The sequence below is a fragment of the Triticum dicoccoides genome, chromosome 5B (genome assembly GCF_002162155.2).
Source record: "Triticum dicoccoides isolate Atlit2015 ecotype Zavitan chromosome 5B, WEW_v2.0, whole genome shotgun sequence".
Classification (NCBI taxonomy): Eukaryota; Viridiplantae; Streptophyta; class Magnoliopsida; order Poales; family Poaceae; genus Triticum; species Triticum dicoccoides.
In genome coordinates this window covers 146,905,579-146,919,902 of record NC_041389.1, presented here as the reverse complement: position 1 = coordinate 146,919,902, position 14,324 = coordinate 146,905,579, and positions in this window count along the sequence as shown.

The window sequence follows — 14,324 nt, the reverse complement described above, 5'->3', positions numbered from 1 at the left end:
ACCTGGACCAGTACCTAGGTCGAGGCGACAAGCAGTTTGACCCTCGATACCACCGTGATGACCGCCGTCGAGTGCCTACACCCCCTCCGAGGGGTGGATCATACGCGCCCCGGCGGTATGATTACAGGCGCCCGAACCGCGACGAGCGGAGGTTCCTGCTACCTCTTGATCTTGCGTTGGTTTTCCCATGAAGAGGAAAGGGTGATGCAACAAAGTAGCGTAAGTATTTCTCTCAGTTTTGAGAACCAAGGTATCAATCCAGTAGGAGATGACGCATAAGTCACCGAGTACCCGCACAAACAATCAAGAACTTGCACCCAACATGATAAAGGGGTTGTCAATCCCTTCACAGTCACTTGCAAAAGTGAGACCTGATAGAGATAGATATACAGTAAAGCAAATATTTTTGGTATTTTTGGTTTATAGATTGGAAAGTAAAGATTGCAAAATAGTAGATCGGAAACTAGCAAGATGTAAACGAGATTCAATAATATGGAAAAGAGACCTGGGGGCCATTGGTTACACTAGTGGCTTCTCTCAAGATAGCATATATTACGGTGGGTGAATGAATTACTGCTGAGCAATTGATAGAAAAGTGCATAGTTATGATGATATCTAAGGCAATGATCATGCATAAGCATCACGTCCGTGTCAAGTAGACCGACTCCTACCTGCATCTACTACTATTACTCCACACATCGACCGCTATCCAGCATGCATCTAGAGTATTAAGTTCATAAGAACCGAGTAAAGCATTAGGCAAGATGACATGATGTAGAGGGATAAACTCAAGCAATATGATATAAACCCCATCTTTTTATCCTCGATGGCAACAATACAATACGTGCCTTGCTGCCCCTACTGCCACTGGGAAAGTACACCGCATGATTGAACCAAAAGCTAAGCACTTCTCCCATTGCAAGAAAGATCAATCTAGTAGGCCAAACTAAACCGATAATTCGAAGACACTGTTGGGGAACGTAGTAATTTCAAAAAAAATTCCTACGCACACGCAAGATCATGGTGATGCATAGCAATGAGAGGGGAGAGTGTGCCCATGTACCCTCGTAGACTGAAAGTGGAAGCGTTAGCACAACGCGGTTGATGTAGTCGTACGTCTTCACGGTCCAACTGATCAAGCACCGAAAACATGGCACCTCCGAGTTCTTGCACACGTTCAGCTCGATGACGTCCCTCTAACTCCGATCTAGTTGAATGTCGAGGGAGAGTTCCGTCAGCACGACGGTGTGGTGACGATTATGATGTTCTACCGATGCAGGGCTTCGCCTAAGCACCGCTACGGTATTATCAAGCAGGACTATGGTGGAGGGGGGCACCGCACACGGCTAAGAGATCAATGATCAATTGTTGTGTCTATTGGGTGCCCCCCTCCCCTGTATATAAAGAAGTGGAGGAGGGGAGCGGCCAAAGGGAGGAGGCGCGCCCACGGGGGGAGTCCTACTCCCACCGGGAGTAGGACTCCTCCTTTTCCTATTTGGAGAGGGAGAGAGAAGGAAGAGGAAGGAGGGAGGAAGGAAAGGGGGGCCGCCCCCCTCCCAATTCGGATTGGGCTTGGGGGGGGGGAGGCCCTCCCTTGCTCCTTTCCCCTCCTTTCCACTAAAGCCCATTAAGGCCCATATACCTCCCGGGGGGTTCCGATAACCTCCCGGAGCTACGGTATTGTCCCAATCTCACCCGGAACCATTCCGGTGTCCAAATATAGTCGTCCAATATATCGATCTTTATCTCTCGATCATTTCAAGACTCCTCGTCATGTCCGTGATCACATTGGGATTCCTAACAACCTTCGGTACATCAAAACACATAAACTCATAATATAACCGTCATCTAACTTTAAGCGTGCGTACCCTATGGGTTCGAGAACTATGTGGACATGACCGAGACATGTCTCCGATCAATAACCAATAGCGGAACCTGGATGCTCATATTGGCTCCTACATATTCTACGAAGATCTTTATCAGTCAAACCGCATAACAACATACGTTGTTCCCTTTGTCATTGGTATGTTACTTGCCCGAGATTAGATCGTCGGTATCTCAATACCTAGTTCAATCTCGTTACCGGCAAGTCTCTTTACTCGTTACTTAATGCATCATCCCGTATCTAACTCATTAGCTACATTGCTTGCAAGGCTTATAGTGATGTGCATTACCGAGAGGGCCCAGAGATACCTCTCCGACAATCGGAGTGACAAATCCTAATCTCGGAATACGTCAACTCAACAAGTACCTTCGGAGACACCTGTAGAGCACCTTTATAATCACCCAGTTACGTTGTGACGTTTGGTAGCACACAAAGTGTTCCTCCGATAATCGGGAGTTACATAATCTCATAGTCATAGGAACATGTATAAGTCATGAAGAAAGCAATAGTAACATACTAAATGATCAAGTGCTAAGCTAATGGAATGGGTCAAGTCAATCACATCATTCTTCTAATGATGTGATCCCGTTAATCAAATGACAACTCATGTCCACGGTTAGGAAACTTAACCATCTTTGATTCACGAGCTAGTCAAGTAGAGGCATACTAGTGACACTATGTTTGTCTATGTATTCACACATGTATTATGTTTCCGGGTAATACAATTCTAGCATGAATAATAAACATTTATCATGATATGAGGAAATAAGTAATAACTTTATTATTGCCTCTAGGGCATATTTCCTTCAGTCTCCCACTTGCACTAGAGTCAATAATCTAGATTACACAATAATGATTCTAACACCCATGGAGCCTTGGTGCTGATCATGTCTTGCTCGTGGAAGAGGCTTAGTCAACGGGTCTGCAATATTCAGATCCGTATGTATCTTGCAAATCTCTATGTCTCCCACCTGGACTTGGTCCCGGATGGAATTGAAGCGTCTCTTGATGTGCTTGGTTCTCTTGTGAAATCTGGATTCCTTTGCCAAGGCAATTGCACCAGTATTGTCACAAAAGATTTTCATTGGACCCGATGCACTAGGTATGACACCTAGATCGGATATGAACTCCTTCATCCAGTCTCCTTCATTTGTTGCTTCTGAAGCAGCTCTGTACTCCGCTTCACATGTAGATCCCGCCACGATGCTTTGTTTAGAACTGCACCAACTGACAGCTCCACCGTTCAATATAAACACGTATCCAGTTTGCGATTTAGAATCGTCCGGATCAGTGTCAAATCTTGCATCGACATAACCATTTACGACTAGCTCTTTGTCACCTCCATAAACAAGAAACATATCCTTAGCCCTTTAAGGTATTTCAGGATGTTCTTGACCGTTGTCCAGTGATCCACTCCTGGATTACTTTGGTACCTGCTAAACTAATAACAAGGCACACATCAGGTCTGGTACACAACATTGCATACATGATAGAGCCTATGGCTGAAGCATAGGGAACTTCTTTCATTTTCTCTCTATCTTCTGCAGTGGTCGGGCATTGAGTCTGACTCAATTTCACACCTTGTATTACAGGCAATAACCCTTTCTTTCCTTGATCCATTTTGAACTTTTTCAAAACTTTATCAAGGTATGTACTTTGTGAAAGTCCAATTAAGTGTCTTGATCTATCTTTATAGATCTTCATGCCCAATATGTAAGCAGCTTCATCGAGGTCTTTCATTGAAAAACTTTTATTCAAGTATCCTTTTATGCTATCCAGAAATTCTATATCATTTCCAATCAATAATATGTCGTCCACATATAATATTAAAAATGCTACAAAGCTCCCACTCACTTTCTTGTAAATACATGCTTCTCCAAAAGTCTGTATAAAACCATATGCTTTGATCACACTATCAAAGCGTTTATTCCAACTCCGAGAGGCTTGCACCAGTCCATAAATGGATCGCTGGAGCTTGCACACTTTGTTAGCATCCTTTGGATCGACAAAACCTTCTGGTTGCATCATATACAACTCTTCTTCCAGAAATCCATTCAGGAATGCAGTTTTGACATCCATTTGGCAAATTTCATAATCATAAAATGCAGGAATTGCTAACATGATTCAGACAGACTTAAGCATCGCTACGGGTGAGAAAGTCTCATCATAGTCAACCCCTTGAACTTGTCGAAAACCTTTCGTAACAAGTCGAGCTTTGTAGACAGTAACATTACCATCACCGTCAGTCTTCTTCTTGAAGATCCATTTATTCTCGATGGCTTGCCGATCATCGGGAAAGTCAACCAAAGTCCACATTTTGTTCTCATACATGGATCCCATCTCAGATTTCATGGCCTCAAGCCATTTTGCGGAGTCTGGGCTCATCATCGCTTCCTCATAGTTCGTAGGTTCGCCATGGTCAAGTAACATGACCTCCAAAATAGGATTACCGTACCACTCTGGTGCGGATCTTACTCTGGTTGACCTATGAGGTTCGGTAGTAACTTGATCTGAAGTTTCATGATCAATATCATCAACTTCCTCACTAATTGGTGTAGTCGTCACAGGAACCGGTTTCTGTGATGAACCATTTTCCAATAAGGGAGCAAGTACAGTTACCTCATCAAGTTCTACTTTCCTCCCACTCACTTCTTTCGAGAGAAACTCCTTCTCTAGAAAGGATCCATTCTTTGCAACAAATATCTTGCCTTAAGATATGTGATAGAAGGCGTACCCAACAGTTTCCTTTGGGTATCCTATGAAGACACATTTCTCCGATTTGGGTTCGAGCTTATCAGGTTGAAGCTTTTTCACATAAGCATCGCAACCCCAAACTTTAAGAAACAACAACTTTGGTTTCTTGCCAAACCATAGGTCATAAGGCGTCGTCTCAACAGATTTTGATGGTGCCCTATTTAATGTGAATGTAGCCGTCTCTAAAGCATAACCCCAAAATGATAGCGGTAAATCAGTAAGAGACATCATAGATCGCACCATATCTAGTAAAGTACGATTACGACATTCGGACACACCATTACGCTGTGGTGTTCTGGGTGGCGTGAGTTGCGAAACTATTCCGCATTGTTTCAAATGTAGACCAAACTCGTAACTCAAATATTCTCCTCCATGATCAGATCGTAGAAACTTTATTTTCTTGTTACGATGATTTTCAACTTCACTCTGAAATTCTTTGAACTTTTCAAATGTTTCAGACTTATGTTTCATTAAGTAGATATACCCATATATGCTCAAATCATCTGTGAAGGTGCGAAAATAACGATACCCGCCGTGAGCCTCAACATTCATTGGACCACATACATCAGTATGTATGATTTCCAATAAATCAGTGGCTTGCTCCATAGTTCCAGAGAACGGCGTTTTAGTCATCTTGCCCATGAGGCATGGTTCGCAAGTACCAAGTGATTCATAATCAAGTGATTCCAAAAGTCCATCAGTATGGAGTTTCTTCATGCGCTTTACACCAATATGACCTAAACGATAGTACCACAAATAAGTTGCACTATCATTATCAACTCTGCATCTTTTGGCTTCAACATTATGAATATGTGTATCACTACTATCGAGATTCATCAAAAATAGACCACTCTTTAAGGGTGCATGACCATAAAAGATATTACTCATATAAATAGAACAACCATTATTCTCAGATTTAAATGAATAACCGTCTCGTATCAAACAAGATCCAGATATAATGTTCATGCTCAACGCTGGCACCAAATAACAATTATTTAGGTCTAAAACTAATCCCGAAGGTAGATGTAGAGGTAGCGTGCCGACGGCGATCACATCAACTTTGGAACCATTTCCCACGCGCATCGTCACCTCGGCCTTAGCCAGTGTCCGCTTAATCTGTAGTTTGTGTTTCGAGTTTCAAATATTAGCAACAAAACCAGCATCAAATACCCAGGTGCTACTACGAGCTTTGGTAAGGTGCACGTCAATAACATGTATATCACATATACCTTTGTTCACCTTGCCATCCTTCTTATCCGCCAAATACTTGGGGCAGTTCCGCTTCCAGTGACCAGTCTGCTTGCAGTAGAAGCACTCAGTCTCAGGCTTAGGTCCAGACTTGGGTTTCTTCTCTTGATCAGCAACTTGTTTGCTGTTCTTATTGAAGTTCCCCTTCTTTTTCCCTTTGCAAAACTGGTGGTCTTATTGACCATCAACACTTGGTGCTCCTTCTTGATTTGTACCTCCACAGCCTTTAGCATTGCGAAGAGCTCGGGAATTGTGTTATCCATCCCTTGCATATTATAGTTCATCACGAAGCTCTTGTAGCTTGGTGGTAGTGATTGAAGAATTCTATCAATGACGCTATCATCCAGAAGATTAACTCCCAGTTGAATCAAGTGATTGTTATACCCAGACATTCTGAGTATATGCTCACTGACAGAACTATTCTCCTCCATCTTGCAGCTGTAGAACTTATTGGAGACTTCATATCTCTCAATCCGGGCATTTGCTTAAAATATTAACTTCAACTCCTGGAACATCTCATATGCTCCATGACGTTCAAAACGTCGTTGAAGTCCCGGTTCTAAGCCGTAAAGCATGGCACACTGAACTATCGAGTAGTCATCAGCTTTGCTCTGCCAGACGTTCATAACATCTGGTGTTGCTCCTGCAGGAGGTTTGGCACCTAGCTGTGCTTCCAGGACGTAATTCTTCTGTGCAGCAATGAGGATAATCCTCAAGTTACGGACCCAGTCCGTGTAATTGCTACCATCATCTTTCAACTTTGCTTTCTCAAGGAACGCATTAAAATTCGACGGAACAACAGTACAGGCCATCTATCTACAACAAACATAGACAAGCAAAATACTATCAGGTACTAAGTTCATGATAAATTTAAGTCCAATTAATCATATTACTTAAGAACTCCCATTTCGATAGACATCCCTCTAATCATCTAAGTGATCACGTGATCCAAATCAACTAAACCATAACCGATCATCACGTGAAATGGAGTAGTTTTCAATGGTGAACATCACTATGTAGATCATATCTACTATATGATTCACGCTCGACCTTTCGGTCTCAGTGTTCTGAGGCCATATCTGCATATGCTAGGCTCGTCAAGTTTAACCTGAGTATTCTGCGTGTGCAAAACTGACTTGCACCCGTTGTAGATGGACGTAGAGCTTATCACACTCGATCATCACGTGGTGTCTGGGCACGACGAACTTTGGCAACGGTGCATACTCAGGGAGAACACTTTTATCTTGAAATGTAGTGAGAGATCATGTTATAATGCTACCATCAATCAAAGCAAGATAAGATGCATAAAAGATAAACATCACATGCAATCAATATAAGTGATATGATATGGCCATCATCATCTTGTGCTTGTGATCTCCATCTCTGAAGCACCGTCATGATCACCATCGTCACTGGCGCAACACCTTGATCTCTATCGTAGCATCGTTGTCGTCTTCACCAACTATTGCTTCTACGACTATCGCTACCGCTTAGTGATAAAGTAAAGCAATTACATGGCGATTGCATTGCATACAATAAAGCAACAACCATATGGCTCCTGCCAGTTGTCGATAACTCGGTTAAAAAACATGATCATCTCATACAATAAAATATAGCATCACGTCTTAACCATATCACATCACAACATGCCCTACAAAAACAAGTTAGACGTCTTCTACTTTGTTGTTGCAAGTTTTATGTGGCTGCTACGGGCTTAGCAAGAACCGTTCTTACCTACGCATCAAAACCACAATGATACTTCGTCAAGTTAGTGATGTTTTAACCTTCTCAAGGACCGGGCATAGCCACACTCGGTTCAACTAAAGTTGGAGAAAGTGACACCCGCCAGCCACCTGTGTGCAAAGCACGTCGGTAGAACCAGTCTCGCGTAAGCATACGCGTAATGTCGGTCCGGACAGCTTCATCCAACAATATTGCCGAGCCAAAGTATGACATGCTGGTAAGTAGTATGACTTGTATCGCCCACAACTCACTTGTGTTCTACTCGCGCATATAACATCAACGCATAAAACCTGGCTCTGATACCACTGTTGGGGAACGTAGTAATTTCAAAATTTTCCTACGCACATGCAAGATCATGGTGATGCATATCAACGAGAGGGGAGAGTGTGTCCTCGTACCCTCATAGACCGAAAGCGGAAGCGTTAGCACAATGCGGTTGATGTAGTCATACGTCTTCACGGTCCGACCGATAAAGCACCGAAAACATGGCACCTCCAAGTTCTTGCACACGTTCAGCTCGATGACGTCCCTCTAACTCCGATCCAGCCGAGTGTCGAGGGAGAGTTCCGTCAGCATGACGGCATGGTGACGATGATGATGTTCTACCGATGCAGGGCTCGCCTAAGCACCGCTATGGTATTATCGAGGAGGACTATGGTGGAGGGGGGCACCGTACACGGCTAAGAGATCAATGATCAATTGTTGTGTCTATGGGGTGCCCCTCCCCTGTATATAAAGGAGTGGAGGAGGGGTCCGGCCAAGGGGAGGAGGCGCGCCCAAGGGGGGAGTCCTACTCCCACCGGGAGTAGGACTCCTCCTTTTCCTATATGGAGAGGGAGAGGGATGGAAGAGGAAGGAGGGAGGAAGGAAAGGGGGGGCCGGCCCCCCTCCCAATTCTGATTGGGCTTGGGGGGCGCCCCCTCCCTTGCTCCTTTCCCCTCCTTTCCACTAAAGCCTATTAAGGCCCATATACCTCCCGGGGAGTTCCGATAACCTCCCGGAGCTCCGGTATTGTCCCAATCTCAGCCGGAACTATTCCGGTGTCCAAATATAGTCGTCCAATATATCGATCTTTATGTCTCGACCATTTTGAGACTCCTCATCATGTCCGTGATCACATCCGGGACTCCAAACAACCTTCGGTACATCAAAACACGTAAACTCACAATATAACCGTCATCTAGATTTAAGCATGCGGACCCTACGGGTTCGAGAACTATGTAGACATGACCGAGACATGTATCCGATCAATAACCAATAGTGGAACCTGGATGCTCATATTGGCTCCTACATATTCTACGAAGATCTTTATGGTCAAACCGCATAACAACATATGTTGTTCCCATCAGTATGTTACTTGCCCGAGATTCGATCATCGGTATCTCAATACCTAGTTCAATCTCGTTACCGGCAAGTCTCTTTACTCGTTACGTAATGCATCATCCCATAACTAACTCATTAGCTGCATTGCTTGCAAGGCTTATAGTGATGTGCATTACCAAGAGGGCCCAGAGATACCCCTCCGACAATCGGAGTGACAAATCCTAATCTCGAAATACGTCAACTCAACAAGTACCTTCGGAGACACCTGTAGAGCACCTTTATAATCACCCAGTTACGTTGTGACGTTTGGTAGCACACAAAGTGTTCCTCCGGTAATCGGGAGTTACATAATGATCAAGTGCTAAGCTAATGGAATGGGTCAAGTCAATCACATCATTCTTCTAATGATGTGATCCCGTTAATCAAATGACAACTCATGTCTATGGTTAGGAAACTTAACCATCTTTGATTCACGAGCTAGTAAAGTAGAGGCATACTAGTGACACTATGTTTGTCTATGTATTCACACATGTATTATGTTTCCGGGTAATACAATTCTAGCATGAATAATAAACATTTATCATGATATGAGGAAATAAATAATAACTTTATTATTGCCTCTAGGGCATATTTCCTTCAGAGACTTGCAATGATATCAAATCATGCATATAAGAATTCAGAGAAGAACCAAATAATATTCATAGATAATCTTGACCATAAATCCAAAATTCATCAGATCTCGGCAAACACACCGCAAAAGAATATTACATCGAATAGATCTCTAAGGACATTGAGGAGAACTTGGTATTGAGAATCGAAGAGAGAGAAGAAGCCATCTAGCTAATAACTATGGACCCGAAGGTCTGTGGTAAACTACTCATGCTTCATGGGAGAGGTAATGGTGTTGATGTAAAAGCCCTCCGTGATCGAATCCCCCTCCCGCAGGACGCTGGAAAAGGTCCCTAGATGGGATCTCACGGGTACTGAAGGTTGTGGCGGTGGAAAAGTGGTTTTGTGGCTCCCTCTGATGTTTTCAGGGTATAAGAGTATATATAGGCGAAGGAACTAGGTCAGGGGAGCCACGAGGGGCCCATGAGGGTGCGGGGCGCACCTACCCCCTGGGCGCACCCTCCTGCCTCATGGCTTCCTCGTTGCATCTCCGTCTTTATTTCCAAGTCTTCTAGTTTTTGTTTGGTCCAAGAAAGATCATCCTGAAGGTTTCATTCCGTTTGGACTCCGTATGGTATTCCTTTTGTGCAAAACTCTAAAATAGGCAAAAAAAACAGAAACTGACACTAGGCCCTCGGTTAATGGGTTAGTCCCAAAAATAATATAAAATAGCATATTAATGGCCATTAAACATCCAAAATAGATAATATAATAGCATGAAACAATCAAAAATTATAGATACGTTGGAGACGTATCAAGCATTCCCAAGCTTAATTCCTGCTCGTCCTCGAGTAGGTAAATGATAAAAATAGAATTTTTGATGTGGAATGCTACCTAACATATTTATCAATGTAATTTTCTTTATTGTGGCATGAATGTTTAGATCCGAAAGATTCAAGACAAAAGTTTAATATTGACATAAAAATAATAATACTTCAAGCATACTAACAAAGCAATCATGTCTTCTCAAAATAACATGGCCAAAAGAAAGCTATCCCTACAAAATTATATAGTATGGCTATGCTCTATCTTCATCACATAAAATATTTAAATCATGCACAAACCCGATGACAAGCCAAGCAATTGTTTCATACTTTTGATGTTCTCAAACTTTTTCAATCTTCACGCAATACATGAGCGAGAGCCTTGGATGTAGCACTATAGGTGGAATAGAATGGTGGTTATTGAAAGGGCTAGTTATCGACTAGAGGGGGGGTGAATAGGCGATTTTTATGAAAGTCTTCAAAATGTGGGAGTTTCAAAGACAAACAATATAAACAACACTATTCGATTGCAGCGGAAGGTAGACTACACTAGACAAGCCATAGTCAAGTATTCAATGAAGTGAAAGCACGAAGACTAATAGCAGCTAGGTAGTAAAGATCAAGATGGAAGATAGTATGAAGCCAATCAGAACAGGTAGTCACACAGTGAAGTCGAACAGATAACGCAAGCATGCAATGACTTCACAAAGACAAACTGTAAGTAAAGAGAAGTAAGAGAGAGAACCAGTGGCTTCAGAAGGACAGGGATTTGTTCGACCAGTTCCAGTTGCTGTGACAACTGTACGTCTGGTTAGGGAGGCTGAGATTCAACTCAGAAGACCGCGTCTTCACCTTATTCCCCTTGAGCTAAGGACACTTAGTCCCCGCCCAATCACTCTGGTAAGTCTTCAAGGTAGACTTCCGAACCTTCACAGACTTCGTTCACCGGCATCGACAATGACTCTTGGATGCTCAGAACGCGACGCCTAACCGGCTGGAGGATTCACAGTCCTCAAGTGTAACAAGTCTTCAGATCACGCGGACAAAAAGACTTCAGTGATGCCAAACACTCTTTGGGCTCTGGGTGGTTCGAGCTTTGTCCTCGCAAGGATTCTCTCTCGAAAGCTTTGGCGGTGGGTTGCTCTCAAACAACAAAAGACGTATACTAACTCTGAGCAGCCACCAATTTATGGTGTAGGGGGTGGGCTATTTATAGCCACTGGGCAACCCGACCGGATTTGTCTGAAATGACCCTGGGTCACTAAGGAACTAACACATGTCGCAACGGTCAAATTTCAAACACACGCGTTAGCTTGACTTGGGCTACAAGTCAAGTTGACTCATCCGACTCTGGATTAGATTTGCTCTCATTGTATTCGCTCGAAGACATAGGATTTGGTTGAGCATCACTTCAGTCACTCTGACTTTGTTCACTTGGACCCCACTTAACAGTGCGGTGGTTCCTATGACTCAACAAAGAAGAAAAGGAGACAACGAAACAACTAACTCTTCGCACTCCATAGTCTTCACTCAGTGTCTTCTCGTGTCATAGTCTTCAATGTGAATATCTTCACAGACCACCATTGTCTTCAATGTCTTCACACATTTTTAGGGGTCATCTCCGGTAGGTAAACTGAATCAATGAGGGACTACTACCTGTGTTATCCTGCAATTCTCACAAACACATTAGTCCCTCAACCAGGTTTGTCGTCAATACTCCAAAACCAACTAGGGGTGGCACTAGATGCACTTATAATCTCCCCCTTTTTGGTGATTGATGGCAAACTGGTTGAAGTTTTCAACAGGGATAAAGGTATGTGAAATTGTAAGGATTTAGGTATTGTCTTCATAGATGGCAAAAAGGCTCCCCCTGAAGATGTGCATATAAATGTTTTGCGTTGGAATGCAAATGCACATGGCAGGTTGTACTTGTGGAGATCCTCTTCACCATATGAAGACAATACATCATGCATGAACAGATATACAGGAATAATGACATGCATAATGAAAAATGGACGTCTGCGGAATGAGTTCATGCGGGATTTATCATCGCATATGCGAAATTTATCGTCGCATCACACAGAATAGCAGAAAAAGTAGGAGACGACCATCAAGTTTAAGTGTTACAACTCAAAGAACCAAATGTATCAAAACGAGAGTTGTAAGCACTAGGCAAAAAGTATATCAACCACCCATCAGGACCCGCTTGAAGACTATCAACATATGCTTCTCCCCCTTTTGTCAGTAAGGACCAAAAAGGTTTGAAGACATAGTCTCTACTCGTTCCCATGAGGAGTAGGTGAAGCAGCAGGGTCGTCGTTTAGGTTTGGTTGTGCAAAAGAACTTGGTGCAGTGTCGACACGCGCTGAGGTTGGAGGTGGTGAGGTAGCATCATCTGCGTCATCCAAGACTCTGGCATTCACAGTTGCTGCGGAGGAGGAGTACTCTGAATCTTCAAGAGACGGGGTTCAACGTAAGACATCATTCCTAGGAGGAGTGGAGTCGAACTTGAATCTCTTAGTGAAGCCATTGTCGTGAAGATCAGCTTCAACACTTAGCAATGTCAGACTCTTCCAGGACCTCCGACAGGTTTCATGGGTGACAAAGGCATTCTTGGTGGCAAGATTGCGAATGCGATTGACATCCACCAAGAGGCTTTGCATTTGACGCTTCATCCAGTAGTGATGCTTGTCATGTTTTTGATGCAAGGCCACGAGAAGCTCTCGGTCATTGAGCACACGAGATCGCTTCCGAGGCCTTGGAGCAATGGTGCTTTCTGTGGCTTCAGTGCATGCACGACGAGTGTTGCCGGCCAGAGGATAAACACGAGAAGCAACCTGAACACCTTCAACATGCTAGGAAAAGCTTTGATGATCTGCATTATGAAGATATAGTGCTTCCTTGGTAGGCCCTGGGTAAATGGCTTCAATAGACATATCAACCTCTGGTAGAAATATGAGATTGTTACGAGCAGAGAGCTGATAGTAAATGGCAGAGTGAAGCTTGATCAAACACATAATCCAAGGAGCATAGAATTTCAGACCAAAGATGTCAGACCCAGATGCAGCAAACTGGCGAATGAAGAAATCCTGAGTATTGAAGCTTTTGCCATTGAGAATATAGAAGACCAATGTCTTCATTGCACCTTCAAGCTTTTCTAAGGAGGAATGCCCTTTGATGGGCCATAGAGTTCGCCTAATGACGTGATAGATTGTGCGGGGCAGATACTCTAGGTCTTCAACAAGGAATTCCTTGGGATATTCAGCATCCTGGGGCAGTGGCTTCATCATACTTAGCATCTGGCTCATGTTGGGCTCTGGCTTCTGAAAGATGCTCTCCAATGCATCGCGGTGAAGCTGACAACCAGGTTCATACAGTTTGCCCGGAGTGGAAAGGCCGGTAAGCTCAATGAGATCAAAGGTTTGGCTTCATGATGGACATTGCTTGTCATCCACTCAAGGACCCATGTCGTTGTATCCCTGTTGTAGCTGCGAATGTGGAGGGTTGCATAGAATTGCAGGAAAAGCTCTTCATTCCAATGTTCCTTGTCGGTGACAAACTGCAGATGGCCAGCATCACGAAAGCAGTCAAGGGCTTCTTCTAGGCAGGGCAGACCAGCAATGGCTTCAGCATCCAGACGCATATGAGGAAATATGCGCTCCTGATTGTATAGAATATAGGACTAGTAGCTGCGCTGCTGATAGCTCCAAAACCGATCTGATGATATTCTTGGCTTGGAATATGGGTTCTTGGCAGTATCGAAGAAGGTGTTGTGTGCAATGAAGCCGTTGACATTGAAAGACCCTGGTGCCGATGCAGTAGCTAGGAACCTTGGCAGCCTTGGTTTTGGCTTCTGAACCTGAGGCCTGTGCTCCACATGATAGTCAAACTGAGGTCCAGGAGCAGCCAGAGGAACCAGAATTGGCCATCTGACAGGA